General features: G+C 37.7%; 1 protein-coding gene across 3 annotated transcripts in view; it reads left to right on the top strand.

Moving 5' to 3' along the window:
* Window positions 1–18,526, top strand: part of LOC145977799 (uncharacterized) — a 513,473-nt gene that overhangs the window by 140,361 nt on the left and 354,586 nt on the right. For 2 of the 3 annotated variants that reach the window (XM_083110089.1, XM_083110088.1), the window contains exon 2: window positions 9,539–9,628. The exons of the other annotated variant lie outside the window; for it this stretch is intronic. The gene's annotated coding sequence lies outside the window, so the exon portion shown is untranslated. The remainder of the gene's footprint in view (window positions 1–9,538; window positions 9,629–18,526) is intronic. 3 annotated transcript variants of the gene reach the window in all.

Raw genomic sequence — 18,526 nt, forward strand, 5'->3', positions numbered from 1 at the left:
ACGGCACGAGCCATTGGTACTGCCAACCCGCACAGATACACACATCGTCTACCAAGACCCTGAGTCGACCAGCCAGGACACCACTGCCACCCTCACTTTCCCACCCCAAGCGACGGCTGCAGGAGTGGAATTATACATCGCACGCCATATCAAAAACAATTCAAAGAGGAGGCAAATTGACCACAGACGGTGGTACTCCACATCATATTGCACAAACCAAGCCAAGACTCTGACATTTCTACATTCCCTGAAGACGAGAGCAATACCCTCGAAACGTTGGAAGCTAACTCCAATTTAATCAGGCTGGTAACCCCAGAACACATGTTCGAACATAAATAATGTACATATGAATATAAATTAAATTAAATACCACACTCACATATTACATGGATTGAAAGTTTGCCATTAAAATCCATTCATCACTGTGGAGTTAGGCAACACACATAACTCCATAGAGAGAAGCGAGTATATCAGGATCCAGGTGTCCCATTTTTATTGTCATACAAAACTCGAAATGCATCAAACCGGCCTCCGTGGTGGAGTGGTTAGCTCACCGCAGTACAACGCCAGAAGTCCGGGGTCCGAATCTTGATCTGGGCATGGTTGTTCTTTGTGAGTGTCCCTTCATCAATGTCACTCATTTTCGCGATTAGTAGTCAAAAAAGTGGCAGAAATGCGACGTAAAGTGAACATTAGTTTCCTCATAAAAATATAATTCCTAGCGTGCACTGTTATTTACCCGAGCAGAGCATTCAGAACGTCTGAATACAAAACACGAATTCACGTTAGAGTGTATTATTCCCATCAAAGAGAGTCCTGTCTGACCAGAATGGAAAAAGCACGACAGGGTGATCGGGAATGAAGTCATGAAGAAAAATGTATAGATTCCAACCCGTGGACAGTTACAGAAGAAGAGAGAAACGTGCACTTCCTATTATCGCTTGCTGATTGTAAGTTTGGAGCCATTTTTATGAAGACTCTATGGAGAATGTTGTTGTGTAATAATCTCTTCTGTAGCAATGTTGTCACCCCATAAAAACTCCCACATGCTGAGTTTACTTGTGCCTCCAAGGCCAGAGGTAACTGTACTTGAATTATGTTCACAAATAAAACTGTTACATAAGCCGAGGCGAGCTTCTTGGTATATACAACGAATTTCTAACAAATGTTATGCTTCAATAATCCTTAACGGCATTCAACGGTTTCTCTAGCGCATTGCCTTCATGTAAATTGTCCACTTCAGTGTTGCCAACTGTACGTCCTGACATAGGTTCAGAATTTATATAGCAGTGTTGCCACATGAAGGAAAATTCTATCAAAAGTACCAAATTGAAAGGGGACTATGTGGAATGAAGAGCATGGTTACTGGATCCTACACCTTGTTAAGGTACAGTCACCGGCAAAAAAATGGCGCGCCTAGATCTTGGAATTCTCGCTTCCGTGCGAGGCGTTATGTGTGTTGCCTAACTTTAAAGATTAAAGAAGATTCCATTAAAAATTGCTGTTGAAATCCACTTAACGCCGTAGAGTTAGGCAACACACACAACGCCTTGCAGGGAAGCGAACATTTCAGGATCTAGGTGACCCATTTTTATTGCGTGTGACTGTACATTGTAAACGATAATACCACCCCCTTCACATTGCAACATGCTAAGTGGCATATGGGGGATGGTGTGATCAGCTTCATACCCCCCGTGGCGGAGTGGTTAGCACATGTTTGTGAGTGTCCATTCATCAATTTCATCATATCATCACTCATCCCCATCCAAATTAGCCAAAAGAGGCACAAAAAGCGAAGTAAAATAAAGCAAATCAATCAAACCATGCTATAGTCGCCCTTACCCACACAGGTACCCCACTTACTTATGACTGAGTGAATCCCAGAGCCACTTTATTCTGGGAGAAGGTGAGAAAATATCCACCTCAGGTCATGCATTCCGGGGAACGAACCCGAGTCTCCCGCATGACAGACACCTTACCGACTTTTCAGAAGCCAATTCCTATGCTGATTTTCTCTTTGCCGCTGTCTTCCTATGCCATTTCGCACATTAACTTTTTTTATTTTTCTTGCTATTCTAGTCAGCTTTCATCAAGAACAATACGAGAATCCATGTCTTCCCTGGGATTCGAACCCGGACCGCTGGTGCCGTAGCGCAACACTATAACCACTCCGCCACAAACTTCGAACACCGAGCGGGCCACCGCGGTCTTGCATTCCGGATAGAATCGTGAAAAACATAAATTTTAAAACAAGGAGACTGGTAAGGAAATGCAAAGAGCTTGCTCAGAACAGCTCACGAGATCTGCCTCGGAAGTGCAGTGTTTTCTCTTCGCAGGTCCCCCGAGATTATAGTGATTTGTTGCGGATGATTACACCCTCCAGGATGAAGGGAAAACGAGTGTACAGACTTGAAGAGAGCAGCGGATTGATGCAAAGGATTCAGGGGGGGGAGGAGGTGTATCTCGATCGAAGAGCAGGCATCGGAATTTTATTGTCTTTTTGATCTGTGCGATTTGCAATTAGGATTCTTCCGTGAGAGGGCGCTGACCTCTTTTCGCAATTTGCCACACGCGATGCTGTCTCCTTCTCTAACTACACCTCATTTTTCATCTTCATTTCCTCTGCCTGCCTCTCCTTCATTCTCTATGTTCAAATTCGATCTCCCTCTTCTTCATTTTCTCTGTTCACTTTCTCTCTCCATCTCCTTCATTTTCTCTGTTCCCACTCCCTCTCTCTTCTTCAATTTCTCTGTTCCCTTTCTCTCTCCATCTCCTTCATTTTCTCTGTTCCCACTCCCTCTCTCTTCTTCATTATTTTCTCTGTTCCCTTTCTCTTTCCCTCTCTTTCATTTTCTGCTCTCATTCTCTCCTTCAGTTCATCTGTTCCCATTCCCTCTCCCTCACCTTCATTTGCTTTGTTCTCTTTCTCTTTTCCTCTTTTCATCTTCTCTGTTTCCACTCCCTCTCTCTTCCTCATTTCCTTTGTTCTCTTTCTCTCTTCCCCTCCTTATTTTTCTGTTCCCACTCCCTCTCTCTTCTTCATTTTCTCTGTTCCCTTTCTCTCTCCCTCTCCTTCATTTTCTGCTCTCATTCTGTCTTCAGTTTCTCTGTTCCCATTTCCTCTCCCTCACTTCTTCATTGTCATTGTTCTCTTTCTCTCTTCCTCTCCTTCATTTTCTCTGTTCGCATTCTTCCTCTTCTTCACATTCCCTGTTCCCATTCTCTCTCCTATGCCTCGATCTGCATCTCGTTCTCCCTCCCTCTGTTTTCATTAGTCTGTCTTGCTGTCTCTCTATAATCTCCATTCTTTCTATTTATCTTCCTTCCACGAGTGTTTGTATTTAATATTCTACTCTATATTTTCTACTCTATTCCCAGCGGAGAGATGACATAAATGCACATGCGCACACGAAAAGTTAGGTTGCACTCTGTTTTTGTCAATTAACAGGCAGACTGTTACATTTTAACAGTAGCGTATTGTAAATTTTACTATAACAGTGTGACCAACTTACTTTTTTTTCCATAAAATTTCCGTTGCTAAGATTACTTCATCCGAGGAGTTGCATATATCGTAACCCTTCCCTTTCGAGAAACTGGATGACGCATGTCAGCTCAAACAATCCACGTTTGTGTTTGCATTTCGGGAGTCAAGTCAAACATTTCAATATTTACTCTTCAAGAACAATGTATCCTCAGCCATATCCATTGTGCGCACGAGCGATCAATATTGATGAAAGATGCTGGCACACCTGCTGTGCTTAGACCAACAAATAGGAAACCAGATCCGGTTACGTGCTGCATAAAATAAACTTAGTTCTGTGATATTTTATTTGGTAGAAGTTTAGATTCCAAGATGTAATACGTACAAGAGGTACATATCCAGAATTTCATTTTCATAATTAAGGAAAGGGAGGAAGAGAATGGGAACAGAGGAAATGAAGAAGAGTGAAAAAGAGTGGGAACAGAGAAAAGATGGAGAGGGAGACAGAATGGGAGAAGAAAATGACGGAGAGGAATGAAAACAGAAAATGATGGAGAGTAAGAGAGAAGGGAAGAGAGGAAATAAAGGAGAGGGAAAGAGAATGGGAACAGAAAAAGAAGGAGAGTAACAGAGAATGTTAACCGAGGAAATGAAGGAGAGGGAAAGAGAATGGGAACAGAAAAAGAAGGAGAGTAACAGAGAATGTTAACAGGAAATGAAGGTGAGGGAAAGAGAATGGGAACAGAAAAAGAAGGAGAGGGAGAGATAATGTTAACAGAGGAAATGAAGGAGAGGGAAAGAGAATGGGAACAGAAAAGGAAGGAAGGGAGAGAGAACGTTAACAGAGGAAATGAAGGAGAGGGAAAGAGAATGGGAACATAGAAAAACAAGGAGAGTAACAGAGAATGCTAGCACAGGAAATGAAGGAGAGGGAAAGAGAATGGGAACAGAATAATAAGGAGAAGGAGAGAGAATGGTAACAGAGGAAATGAAGAGGAGGAAAAGAGAATGGGAACGGAGAAAAAGAAGGAGAGTAACAGAGAATGATAGCACAGGAAATGCAGGAGAGGGAAAGAGAATGGGAACAGAAAAATAAGGAGAAGGCAAGAGAATGTTAACAGAGGAAATGAAGGAGAGGGAAAGAAAATGGTAACAGAAAAAGAAGGAGAGGGAGAGAGAATGTTAACAGAGGAAATGAAGGAGAGGGAAAGATAATGGGAACAGAAAAAGAAGGAGAAGGAGAGAGAATGTTAACAGAGGAAATGAAGGGGAGGGAAAGAGAATGGGAACGGAGAAAAAGAAGGAGAGTAACAGAGAATGATAGCACAGGAAATAAAGGAGAGGGAAAGAGAATGCGAACGGAGAAAAAGGAGAGGGAGAGAGAATGTTAACAGAGGAAATGAAGGAGAGGGAAAGAGAATGGGAACATAGAAAAAGAAGGAGAGTAACAGAGAATGTTAACAGAGGAAATGAAGGAGAGGGAAAGAGAATGAGAACAGAAAAAGAAGGAGAGGGAGAGAGATTGTCAACAGAGGAAATGAAGGAGAGGGAAAGAGAATGGGAACAGAAAAGGAAGGAGAGGGAGAGAGAATGTTAACAGAGGAAATGAAGGAGAGAGGGAAAGATAATGGGAACAGAAAAGGAAGAAGAGGGAGAGAGAATGTTAACAGAGGAAATGAAGGAGAGGGAAAGATAACGGGAACAGAAAAGGAAGGAGAGGGAGAGAGAATGTTAACAGAGGAAATGAAGGAGAGGGAAAGATAATAGGAACAGAAAAGGAAGACGAGGGAGAGAGAATGTTAACAGAGGAAATGAAGGAGAGGGAAAGATAATGGGAACAGAAAAGGAAGAAGAGGGAGAGAGAATGTTAACAGAGGAAATGAAGGAGAGGGAAAGATAATGGGAACAGAAAAAGAAGGAGAGGGAAAAAGAATGTTAACAGAGGAAATGAAGGAGAGGGAAAGATAATGGGAACAGAAAAGGAAGAAGAGGGAGAGAGAATGTTAACAGAGGAAATGAAGGAGAGGGAAAGATAATGGGAACAGAAAAGGAAGGAGAGGGAGAGAGAATGTTAACAGAGGAAATGAAGGAGAGGGAAAGATAATGGGAACAGAGAAGGAAGAAGAGGGAGAGAGAATGTTAACAGAGGAAATGAAGGAGAGGGAAAGGTAATGGGAACAGAAAAGGAAGAAGAGGGAGAGAGAATGTTAACAGAGGAAATGAAGGAGAGGGAAAGATAATGGGAGCAGAAAAGGAAGAAGAGGGAGAGAGAATGTTAACAGAGGAAATGAAGGAGAGGGAAAGATAATTCGAACAGAAAAAGAAGGAGAGGGAGAAAGAATGTTAACAGAGGAAATGAAGGAGAGGGAAAGATAATGGGAACAGAAAAGGAAGAAGAGGGAGAGAGAATGTTAACAGAGGAAATGAAGGAGAGGGAAAGATAATGGGAACAGAAAAGGAAGGAGAGGGAGAGAGAATGTTAACAGAGGAAATGAAGGAGAGGGAAAGATAATGGGAACAGAAAAGGAAGAAGAGGGAGAGAGAATGTTAACAGAGGAAATGAAGGAGAGGGAAAGATAATGGGAACAGAAAAGGAATAAGAGGGAGATTGAATGTTAACAGAGGAAATGAAGGAGCGGGAAAGAGAATGGGAACAGAAAAAGAAGGAGAGGGAGAAAGAATGTTAACAGGAAATGAAGGAGAGGGAAAGAGAATGGGAACATAGAAAAAGAAGGAGAGTAACAGAGAATGTTAACAGAGGAAATGAAGGAGAGGGAAAGGTAATGGGAACAGAAAAAGAAGGAGAGGGAGAAAGAATGTTAACAGAGGAAGTGCAGAAGTATATTCTGATAACACAGTGCTGGAATTTCCTTTTTCGTAAAATTTTGGTTATAGTATGTTTTAATAGGTGTTTTTGATACACTAAGACATAATTGAAATATTCTCAAATATGTTAACCTTTTTTTTTAAATCAGAAATACAAACTATATAATTTCTTTGTTTCCTCATTTCAAAAATTATAGAATGTAAATATCACAAATAATGGAAAGGGGGCAAGTCCAGAAGGTTAAAAACTTCCCCTAATTTGTATATTTTAATATACCTGGAAGTTTTGAGGGGAAGAATTGCCTCCCTTGTCCCCGCCAAGTTACCCATGGACAACCGTACGTGTAATTGTTTGTTTCTTGGTTCGACGATCGAATGCTGTGTTCCAATACATTTTCAATGCATCACGAGGAAACTAAAAGATAGTTGATCCATGAAAATAGAAAACATTTTTTTGTACTTGAATCAAAATTTTATTTACTTTCTTGCGTTTATACGTTCTTTTGCATCGTTAGTTCACATGCATTTTCAGTTATTTTTATTAATGTCATTCTTCTTAATTTGTTGAAAGTCTGAAAGAAAAGTTTCTTTGAAAGAGGAAATTGATTGATTGATTTATTGTTTTAAGTCCACTTTATGCACAGTAAGGCTAATCGGAACTGGACCTACAGTCTAATGTGGGATCCGAACCACTTGTGCCTCTACCGGGTATCGAACCCGGGATCCTTTGATTTCAAGGTGATGACGCTACCTCTGCGCCATCGGGGAGGCCGAAAGAGGAAATTAAGAATATCATTCAATACGTTACGCAATATACAGTAACCAGATTTATAATGTTTCATAAAAAGAAAATAATATTCTAAGCAGGTTGGATTAATACGTATATTTCAGGAATTCAAAATAGCTTATTTCAATTTGAGAATGCTTATACAATACTCGATTTATTTTAAAATATCCGACAATGTGACATCAATAATATATTTTTTAATGGATATTTAAGTTCATGAATTCAGACGTTCGTTTGAGCCGACATCTTCTGTGCACTTCTTGCATTAATTAATATGTAATAGATAGAGCTCGGATTTTTATGTAATTCCTTTCTAGATACATACCTTGAACTGGAAAATGTCAACGAATTATATAACTGACATGATTTTGCATAAGTTTTATGTTACATATTTTCACATATTTGCCAGAATATTAAACATTATACATATTTTCTAATTTACTTTACATAAAACAACATATTTCGGTATTTTTCTTTCCTTTCTTGACCCTTTTTCCTATGTTTTCGATCTATGAAACATGATGAAGAAAATGTCTACCTCATCTGATGTCATATTTTCTAATCAATGAGATGCATAGTGCTTACGGTCACCTACAATTGACTACAAATCCGAAAGACAAGCTGAAGAACAAAAGAATACGGGGAGTGTTATTTATCGAAATATGCTAAAGTTTCTCTCCCCCCTCCTTTCTGTTACATATTTTCGTTTCGCTTTTAGGTTTATGCAAAGAACTTATAATAAACTTGGCATCGGTGGGCAAGATACTTACTTTCCTATACGTAGCGAGTTACACAATATGTTCCCTTCACTTGTACAAAAAGTACACAATATGTTCCCTTCACTTGTACAAAAAGTACACAATATGTTCCCTTCACTTGCACAAAAAGTACACAATATGTTCCCTTCACTTGCACAAAAAGTACACAATATGTTCCCTTCACTTGCACAAAAAGTACACAATATGTTCCCTTCACTTGTACAAAAAGTACACAATATGTTCCCTTCACTTGCACAAAAAGTACACAATATGTTCCCTTCACTTGCACAAAAAGTACACAATATGTTCCCTTCACTTGCACAAAAAGTACACAATATGTTCCCTTCACTTGCACAAAAAGTACACAATATGTTCTCTTCACTTGCACAAAAAGTACACAATATGTTCCCTTCACTTGCACAAAAAGTACACAATATGTTCCCTTCACTTGCACAAAAAGTACACAATATGTTCCCTTCACTTGTACAAAAAGTACACAATATGTTCCCTTCACTTGCACAAAAAGTACACAATATGTTCCCTTCACTTGCACAAAAAGTACACAATATGTTCCCTTCACTTGCACAAAAAGTACACAATATGTTCCCTTCACTTGCACAAAAAGTACACAATATGTTCCCTTCACTTGCACAAAAAGTACACAATATGTTCCCTTCACTTGCACAAAAAGTACACAATATGTTCCCTTCACTTGTACAAAAAGTACACAATATGTTCCCTTCACTTGTACAAAAAGTACACAATATGTTCCCTTCACTTGTACAAAAAGTACACAATATGTTCCCTTCACTTGCACAAAAAGTACACAATATGTTCCCTTCACTTGCACAAAAAGTACACAATATGTTCCCTTCACTTGCACAAAAAGTACACAATATGTTCCCTTCACTTGCACAAAAAGTACACAATATGTTCCCTTCACTTGTACAAAAAGTACAAATGTATTTTCATCCGACTGTTCTTTCTGTAGATGCTTCTTTTTACAATTTGTTTCGAAAGTTACAAAGAGCTCTCTTTCATATTTACATATTATACAATAATTTGCAATGTGAAAAGTAATTAATAGTTAACAAAATTTTAATTTGAACAACTTATATCCTAAAATTATGTATAATATATTTAAATAAAATATATATCTAACGGAATTCTTGAAATTGCTTGGATACTTGATTGTTATTAATATTACATATTCTTTGATACAACATATTTAGCTACATATCCTTTTGATAATACATATTTAGGTACATATTTTATAAATTATTGTTATGTTACATATTTATGTACATATTTTGAAGATTGATATTACATAAAAATCAGAGGTCTCGTTATTATTATAATTTAAGCATCTTCGGCTTTTGTGTGGAATTGCTGGTCAGTAAAAGAGAATACACTAATCATTGCATTGTATAGCAGAAATCATAGATTTTTATTCCGGTGAGAAGAAGAACGTTAGCATTTATGTAACAGACAACGGAATTTTCGAAATACTTTCTTCACTAGCTGTTATTAAGCAAGATCTTGAATTTCCAATCTTATAAGTTTTCTTCATATCATTAATTTTCTAAACAGAAACGCACGATATTTACAGTACTATTTAAGTTAATACTATTCTTCTGTTATTAACATTCAGTGGAGATAATATACAATACATTCCTTAAATTGCAGGTGCCGTTGTCTAGTGACTAACAACAATGGAGAAAAAGGTTCGTCATTCTTAGATCGGCATCAGAAGTAATCTCTCAAACTGCAGAACATGTAAGTTTTCTTTCTGGAAATACAGTTCAAGCAAGCTTGTTGTTGTTGTTGTTGTTGTTGAATTAGGTTATGTTACGTCGCTTTTCTGCTACTTTGGCTAATCGCGACGAGATCAAAGCAAGCGTTTATTTATTTATCACTAGAGCTCGGAAGTTGATGAAAGCCTAATTTTTCATATATTACAAGAGAGTTGTTTTTTTGGTACCAGTTTCATAGATCGGAGACACATTAAAATCGGATATTTTGTATTTCGCATGGTTCGTACTTACCAATTGTGTATTGCGGAACATAGTTCAAGGTACCATTATGCTTTTTACACGAAAACAAACGCAATTTTTCACATTCTGAGTGCTTTTTTTTATTCCTTTCTTCGTTTCCGGAACACAAAATATGACGGGCACATCTTGACTCACATTGTGGGTATGCAGTGTTTCAACCTTCTTCACCGAAAAATACCTACTATCGTGTTTGTCACCGGTGTAAATTATACATTATGCACGGGCAGCTGATGGATAGGCGGGTAGCTGACGGATAGTCCCACAAACCATTCACGGATAGCCCCACGAACCATTTCCGATAAGGTTGGGTTTGGTTACGTTAGGCAAGCATAGTAAAAAAAAAAAGAAAGGGGTATGAAACACTGACAGGGGCTTACGTCATCAAACATACGCAGCATCCGGTTGTCATAGGGCAAGCAAATGAAAGCAATGGCAATTGTGCGGTGATATATTTCTCTTGAAAAATACATGAATTCCCGGTCAAGTATATTCCACGATGAAAGAAAATACCTCGACGAACGTTGTAAACCTTGGAGAAACTCATTTCTGTAAGTTGTCTCTCCGATGTATGAAACTGTTACAGTTTTTTTTATTTTCTTTATTTTACTTCGCTTCTTGTGCCACTTTTGGCTAATTTGTGAAGATGAGGATGAGTGATGATATTATTAAATTGATGAATGGACACTCACAAAGAACACCAATGCCCAGGCCAGGATTCGAACCCGAAACCCCTGGCGTCGTAGCGCGATGTGCTAACCACTCCGCCACGGGGGCCGGCAGTAGTTGAATAATTCGATAAAACCATTGTTTGGTGGTTTAAACTACTGAAGCAAAGGAATAAAAGCAGTTAAGACCGGGGGCAAGGTGCCAAAACTGGGGGTGGGGCCAAAGACAGTATATTTCCCTTTGTAGATAAGGTTTAGCATAGTGTGGGGGCAAAAGTGGCGAAAAGTGGGGGGGGCAACTGCGCCCCCTCGCCCCCCCCTAATCGCCGCCACTGGGTCGAGGTTACATAAAATACATCTCAAGGTTTTTCTGTGTAAGTCTTTCATCTTCTTTCAGAGTGAACCTTTCACAAGACAGTAGTCGGTCAGCATCTCACAATACGGTTGTGTTTCACGTACATCAAATTATATTCCTTTAAATATTGTTACTAAGTTTACTTTAAAACCACAGATTAAAGCGATAATAGAGGTCGCTAATGGAACCCCAATATAGGCTTCACACAAAGTATCTTAAGTTTGCTGTAAGACAAATAAATTTAGCACAATAAATTATGTAATGCATTGCGAAACATTTCATTAAAATAATATTGTACTTTTCCATTGACCGTACTTTTGTTTAATGGCGAGCTTGCTAAAAGGACCATGTCAGGAAATTTAAATATGTAAGTTATGTTAGCAAATATATTTGAAATTCACAAAAGAAGAACTAAAGAGGAGACAAAGCCTCAAAAATGAAGAAAAATGCAAGAAAGACGACAAAAAAGCTGAAAATATGTGCTAGAAGCAACAAAAGGCTGAAAAATGCCAAAAAAAATACAAAATAAAAATAATGTTTTCTGTTCTATGTTCACGAACATATATTAAGTTTAACATTGTTTTCAAGGCTAAGAAAAAAAAACTTAATTGTTCATCAAGTTACGAGCTCTATCACTTACAACAGAGCTACAATAGGTGCACATGTAGTATTGTAAATAGATAACAATTACACGTCCCGAAATAATAGTACAAAAGATGGAAAGGACACTTTTAAGCTTCTACACCTTAAGCAATGCAATGTAATATATACAATACAAATTGATATTTTATTTTATTGAAAGTATCATTTTGTACTGTGCAATTGATTACCACTTTAACACTAGAACGGCGGGAGGGGTCCAAATGACCCCTGTAAAGTTTCATTTATGCGTGCTGCAATATCATCGTTAGGTTGCGGTTCCATGTCGTCATGTAGGCAGTGTTGCCACATGAAGGGAAATTTCCCTTTTGCAGGGAAATTCGGACCGAAATTTTAGCCAAAAGGGTAAAGGGAATTTCGATGAAAAATATCACAATTTCAGGGAAATTTTGAGACTTCTGACTCTACATTATTGCAGTTTATGTTAAGTTCCAGTTTCATATTATTATTTTTTATTTTTTCTGTTCCTTCTTATTTGTGCTCACTTGAATATAAGCTTCTATCTTTTATATTTCTTTTAAGTTTATTGTACGTCGCTTTTCTTCATCTTCGGATAATTCTAACGATGAGAATTAACGATTTAATGGATTCCTGACCATGATTCAAACCTGGGACATCTGACCAGAAAGCGATAAAGCTGACATGTATGTGAAAAATTTGTGTAACATTTTTTATTCATACGAACATGGACCAACAAATTTTTACTACTACCACTTCTAATAATAATAATTATTATTATTATTATTATATTTGTTTAGGTGAAGGGGAAAAATGGTCCAAAAAGGGAAATTTTGCCCCTTGGAAAGGGAAATTGTGTTCTCAGATTGTGGCAACACTGCATGTAGGTAGTGCTCTTGGATCGGGAAGGACGTCTCCGAACATGTCGCATGAAGTAGCAGTTTCCCGTGGTGAAGTGTTTCGTATTCCGGAGTGTTCAGTTCCATGTTATTATAATTTTTATTTGCAATTAAAATGTATCATAAACCACCAAAACACTTTTATTATAATACATAAAGCACAGAAAATTATATAAATTAAAATATGTTTCCATGTTAAGGTAATTAGATGCATTTAAATGCATGTCTTATGAGGGGTCAGAAGTTTTCTCTGAAATTGCAGAACATGTAAAGTTTTCTTTCTGAAAATATGATTCAAGCAAGCTTTTTGTTGTTATTGTTGTTGTTGTTGTTGTTTTGGTGTTTTAAGTCCACTTTATACACAGTAAGGCTAATCGGGACTGGACCTACAGTTTAAAGTAGGATCCGAACCACTATGTACCTCCACTGGGTATCGAACCCGGGACACCTTGATTACAAGGCGACGACGCTACCACTGTGTTGTTATTGTTGAATTATGTTATTTTACGTAGCTTTTTGTGCCACTTCTGGCTAATTTGCAAAGATGGGGATGAGTGATGATATGATGAAATTGATGAAGGGACACTCACGGACATCCATGCCCAGACCGGGATTCGAACCCGGAACCCTTCTTTTTCTCTGTTCCCATTCTCTCTCCCTCTCCTGCAATTTCTCTGTTCCCATTCTCTTTCCCTCTCCTTCATTTCCTCTGCTGACATTCTCTCTCCCTCTCCTTCTTTCCTCTATTCCCATTCTCTCTCCCTCTCCTTCTTTTTCTGTTCTCATTCTCTTTCCCTCTCCTTCATTTCCTCTGTTAACATTCTCTCTCCCTCTCCTTCTTTTTCTGTTCCCATTCTCTCTCCCTCTCCTTCATTTCCTGTGCTATCATTCTCTGTTACTCTCCTTCTTTTTCTCCGTTCCCATTCTCTTTCCCTCTCCTTCATTTCCTCTGTTAACATTCTCTCTCTCCCTCTCCTTCTTTTTCTGTTCCCATTCTCTTTCCCTCTCCTTCATTTCCTCTGTTAACATTCTCTCTCCCTCTCCTTCTTTTTCTGTTCCCATTCTCTCTCCCTCTCCTTCATTTCCTCTGTTAACATTGTCTGTCCCTCTCCTTCCTTTTCTGTTCCCATTCTCTTTCCCTCTCCTTCATTTCCTCTGTTAGCATTCTCTCTTTCTCATTATTTTCTCTGTTCCCATTCTCTCTCCCTTCAATTTCTCTCTTCCCATTCCATCTCTCTCATTTCCTCTGAAGAGATAATGGATATCTCTTCGTCGCCTTCATTTTCTCTGTTCCCATTCCTTCTTCTCCTCTGTTCCCCTTTTCTCTTACTCTCCATCATTCCCTCTCCGTCATTTTCTTTTCCCATTCTGTCTCCCTCTCTATCTTTTCTCTGACACCTTTCCGCTGTTCTGGGGTATCTAAGATCCTTCGCCGTTCTAGTGATAATGGACGGGAAATAGGCAAGCAAGTCAAAATACACCCCTTATTTACAGCACTGCTGTTGTGGGTCATGCCTACACCTTTAGTAGGCTTAGTAGGCCAAACATAGCGATAAGGTTTTATCTCGAAACTTATTTTATGTTTACGTGCTGTTGTTTCGGCTTCCATGGTTGCATGACAGATAACATTCCCTTTACTTTGTTTTGTCCGAATGGAACGTGGACATTTCACATATGAAACTGCAGAGAACCAATATTGCCAGTTGCAGTAAAATTGTTGGTATTAGGCCGAACATTTCCTAAACGTAATTCCACAAAATAAAAGGGGGAAGAAAATTGATATTTAGATATTTACGTGGTGATTATTTCATCACTGTCTAACCCGAGTGTCTGTCCGGATCAAGTATTGATTGTCAAAAACCACAAGAACTAGACATGTGAAATTCAGTGGACTGCTTGATCTACAAAATATGTATGTAACACCTAAGTGAAACATAGCTATTAATCAGTCTGTAGGATAGATGCTATGTAAGTTGGGACGGGGTGGGAATTTTTTCGATTTCGTACACGAACTATTCATTTCTTGAGAAGTAATGTAGAATTGTGATTTTACTTGCTTAAAAAACAGGTTTTGGTTGGCGGACCACGTTCAATAATCGATTCTCAACCTAAGGTTTCGGGTACGAGACGTTCCTCTCTGGGCATCACATTAATTTAATATAATCATCATTAATTCTTATCGCCGCGAATAACCAAAGTGGCGGCAAAAAGAGACATAAAGTGAGGAAAATACATTGGAGAAGAGGCATAAAATATGGAAAAATACAAGAAATATACAAACGTAAAAGATGGAAAATACCAGGTAAGAGAAACGTAAAATAAGTAAAAAATACAATATAAAAGAGAAGTAACAAAAGGAAAAAAACAAAGGAAAAGAGACATAAAATAAGATAAATGCGAAGGAAAGGAGACGTAAATTAAGGAAAATGCAAGGGAAAAGAAAAGCAGAATAAGAAATAAAATATATGTACATACAAAGGAAAATAATCCTAGAAAAGTGCAAAAGGAAAGAGACGCAAAATAAGGAAAACACAAAAGAAAGGAGACGCAAAATAAGGAAAATACAAAGAAAAGAGACGCAAAATAAGAAGAATATAAAAGAAAAGAGATGCAAAATAAGGAAAATGCAAAAGAAAAGAGACGCAAGATAAGGAAAATCCAAGAGAAAAGAGACGCAAAATAAGGTAAATACAAAAGAAAAGAGACGCAAAATAAGAGAAATACAAAAGAAAAGAGACGCAAAATGTGGAAAATACAAAAGAAAAGAGATGCAAAATAAGGAAAATGCAAAAGAAAAGAGACGCAAAATAAGGAAAATTCAAAAGAAAAGAGATGGAAAATAAGGAAAATGCAAAAGAAAAGAGACGCAAAATAAGAAAAATTCAAAAGAAAAGAGATGCAAAATAAGGAAAATACAAAAGAAGAGAGACGCAAAATAAGGAAAATGCAAAAGAAAAAAGAGACGCAAAATAAGGAAAATTCAAAAGAAAAGAGACGCAAAATAAGGAAAATACAAAAGAAAAGAGACGCAAAATAAGGAAAATAAAAAACAAAAGAGACGCAAAATAAGAAGAATATAAAAGAAAAGAGATGCAAAATAAGGAAAATACAAAAGAAAAGAGACGCTAAATAAGAAAAATTCAAATGAAAAGAGACGCAAAGTAAGGAAAATGTTAATGAAAAGAGACGCAGAATAAGAAAAAAATACAAAAGAAAAGAGACGCAAAATAAGAAAAATACAAAAGAGAAGAGACGCAAAATAAGGAAAATACAAAGGAAAGGAAACGTATAATAAGGAAATTATGAAGGAAACGAGACGTAATATGAGAAAATACAAAGGAAACGAGACCAAAAAATAAGAAAAATACAAATTCAAATCTTCCTACTGTCTCACGACATTGAAATGTGGGGAACATGCTCCTGTTTTCAAACCTAAATAGAATAAAGTCCTTTGAGCAAGGACATTTAACGAAAATTACATACTCGTATGACTCACATACACAAACACCCGCACAGCGCATCTCAGAGTAAGAACCTGTCCCCTGTATAAGGAATAGCTGTCGAAATTGCACAACGTTGGGTGTAGTCTCGTTCTTACCATGGTGTAGAATTACGTCATTCCAGCATCCGAAGACATCTGTGCAGGATGCGTTGCGGTGTTTTGTGCAACATCATCTGTTAGCACCGACACTTGCTCCATTAGAAACATGATGCTCCGCTGACAACGCCTCCGATCAGTGACGTCATCACAATTCACCTACGTTAAGTAACTGCCCATCCCAATCCATAAACTACAAGGTTGTGTGGTATGTACATTGTTTCAAAATGCGAACTTTTATGTTGGTCATCTCTATCGATATCACGAGAGTCCAGGGATGGAAACAATTTTTCTAGAGTGTTCTGGAAAAGGCACGTAAGTCGCAAACTGCTATTTTTTTGTTGCTTTCTCATAAGTCACACTGAATCAATTTTAAAAAATATTCTCAAATTTTTATATTGATATTTGTAAAGATTCTATGATGATCCATTATGTATGTCATGTCTGTAATGTTTGCTATTAAAATAATGAACATGAGAAACTGTCTGCTGTAAATTCCATTTTTTGACTTAAGTCCTTTTTCTACAACAGCCTAGAATTAAGCAACATAAAATACAAATAATTCTAGGCTTTGCCAACAAATTTAATACAAAGGGAAAGACACGTAAAATAATAAAAAATACAAAGAAAAGGAGATGTAAAATAAGATAAATACAAAGGAAATATAACAGTTGGGCTGAAAAGTTCGTAGGCTGACTCATAGATGGCGTTACTAGAATTAAATCCATGTGATTTTTACTTAGTACTAACCTTCAAAAGATACGTGTATAAATTTCACAGCTGCCGGATAATTAGTTCGTGAGATATAGCATTGTGAGTGAAGCAGCTTTTGTTATTGTGAAAAAATGGATAAAAAAGAATTTCGTGTGTTAATAAAGCATTGCTTTTTGGCGAAAAAAAATACTGTTGAAGCCAAGGCTTGGCTTGATAAACATTATTCGGACTCTGCACCAGGAAAATCAACCGTTGAGAAGTGGTTTGCTAAATTTAAACGAGGCGAAATGAGCATCGAAGACGATGCACGCAGTGGACGCCCCAAAGAGGCTGTTACCGACGAAAACATCAAAAAAGTTCACAAAATAATTTTAAATGATCGTAAAGTGAAGTTGATCGAGATAGCTGAGATTATTACATAGCGTTGTTGGAGCGTTTAAAGGATGAAATCACGAAAAAACGGCCCCATTTGAAGAAGAAAAAAGTCCTGTTTCATCAAGACAATGCACCGTGTCACAAATCAATGAAAACGATGGCAAAATTATATGAATTAGACTACGAATTGCTTCCCCATCCACCATATTCTCCCGATCTGGCCCCCAGTGACTTTTTCCTGTTTGCAGACCTTAAAAGAATGCTCGCTGGAAAGAAATTTAGCACTTATGAAGAGGTAATCGCCGAAACTGAGGCCTATTTTGAGGCTAAAGAGAAATCGTACTATAAAAATGGCATCGAAAAATTGTATGACCGCTATAATCGTTGTATCGCCCTCAAAGGCAACTATATTGAATAATAAAATCGAATTTTGTCAAAAAAATATTTTTTACTATGTTAGCCTACGAACTTTTCAGCCCAACTGTTACGTAAAATATGAAAAATACAAAGGAAAGAGACGTAAAGTAAGGAAAACACAAAGGAAAAATAAATAAAATATTGAAAATGAAAATACGTAAAATGGGAAAAATACAAAGGAAAAGGGACGTAAAATAAGGAAAATACAAAGGTAAGGAGCCGGAAAATAAGAAAAATACAAAGGAAAATACGTAAAAGGAAAAGATGCGTAAAATAAGGAAAATACAAAGGAAAAAGACGTAATTATTGAATTTGTTGGCAAAGCTTCGAATTGTTTGGATTTTTCAGTTGTTTTTTTGGTTAAAAGATACACTTCCACCAATAAGCCAGATAATCAATGTAAAATAAACCAAATCAATCAAGCATAGAGATCCGATCACAGTAACAAAGGAGACATTTATGGCGATATTTGGCCTCTACAAGGTAACTGGCATTGTAATATTGTGTTACCTCTGCAGGATGAAAAGAAGACACTTCTCAACTGAGATTCCTCTCTAACACAGAAGTTTCCTCTTGCGAAACCGAAGATAGATAAGCGTAGGCAAAGAAATCCTTGGACAAATCAAAGAAGAAAGTTCAGAGGATCAGACCGAGAGAGAGAAGATGAGATTAAACAGAAACAATGTTTATTTAGACACCCATGAAAGAGTCGTCACTTGTCAAGAGAGGAAGATCGTTTGTTTGCAGTCCTTGTGCCAGATACGTGCGTATTTTCATTATTACACTGCGGTTCCCAATGCCGTGCTATGTGGAGCGTAGCCTCTTTGCCATAAAGAAAGATGACGCAAATGCTTTGGACGGAAGCTCTCGATGAGCGAATGGTCCTCCCACGTTTTGATAGTTATTTCTTTCTTCTTTTTCGTTTCATTAACGTCGCCGCCTTTATTCTGTGACCTTGTGCCGCTGCGAACAAACACAG

Source organism: Lepisma saccharinum, chromosome 23 (genome assembly GCF_977018435.1).
Source record: "Lepisma saccharinum chromosome 23, izLepSacc3.1, whole genome shotgun sequence".
NCBI classification, from domain to species: Eukaryota; Metazoa; Arthropoda; class Insecta; order Zygentoma; family Lepismatidae; genus Lepisma; species Lepisma saccharinum.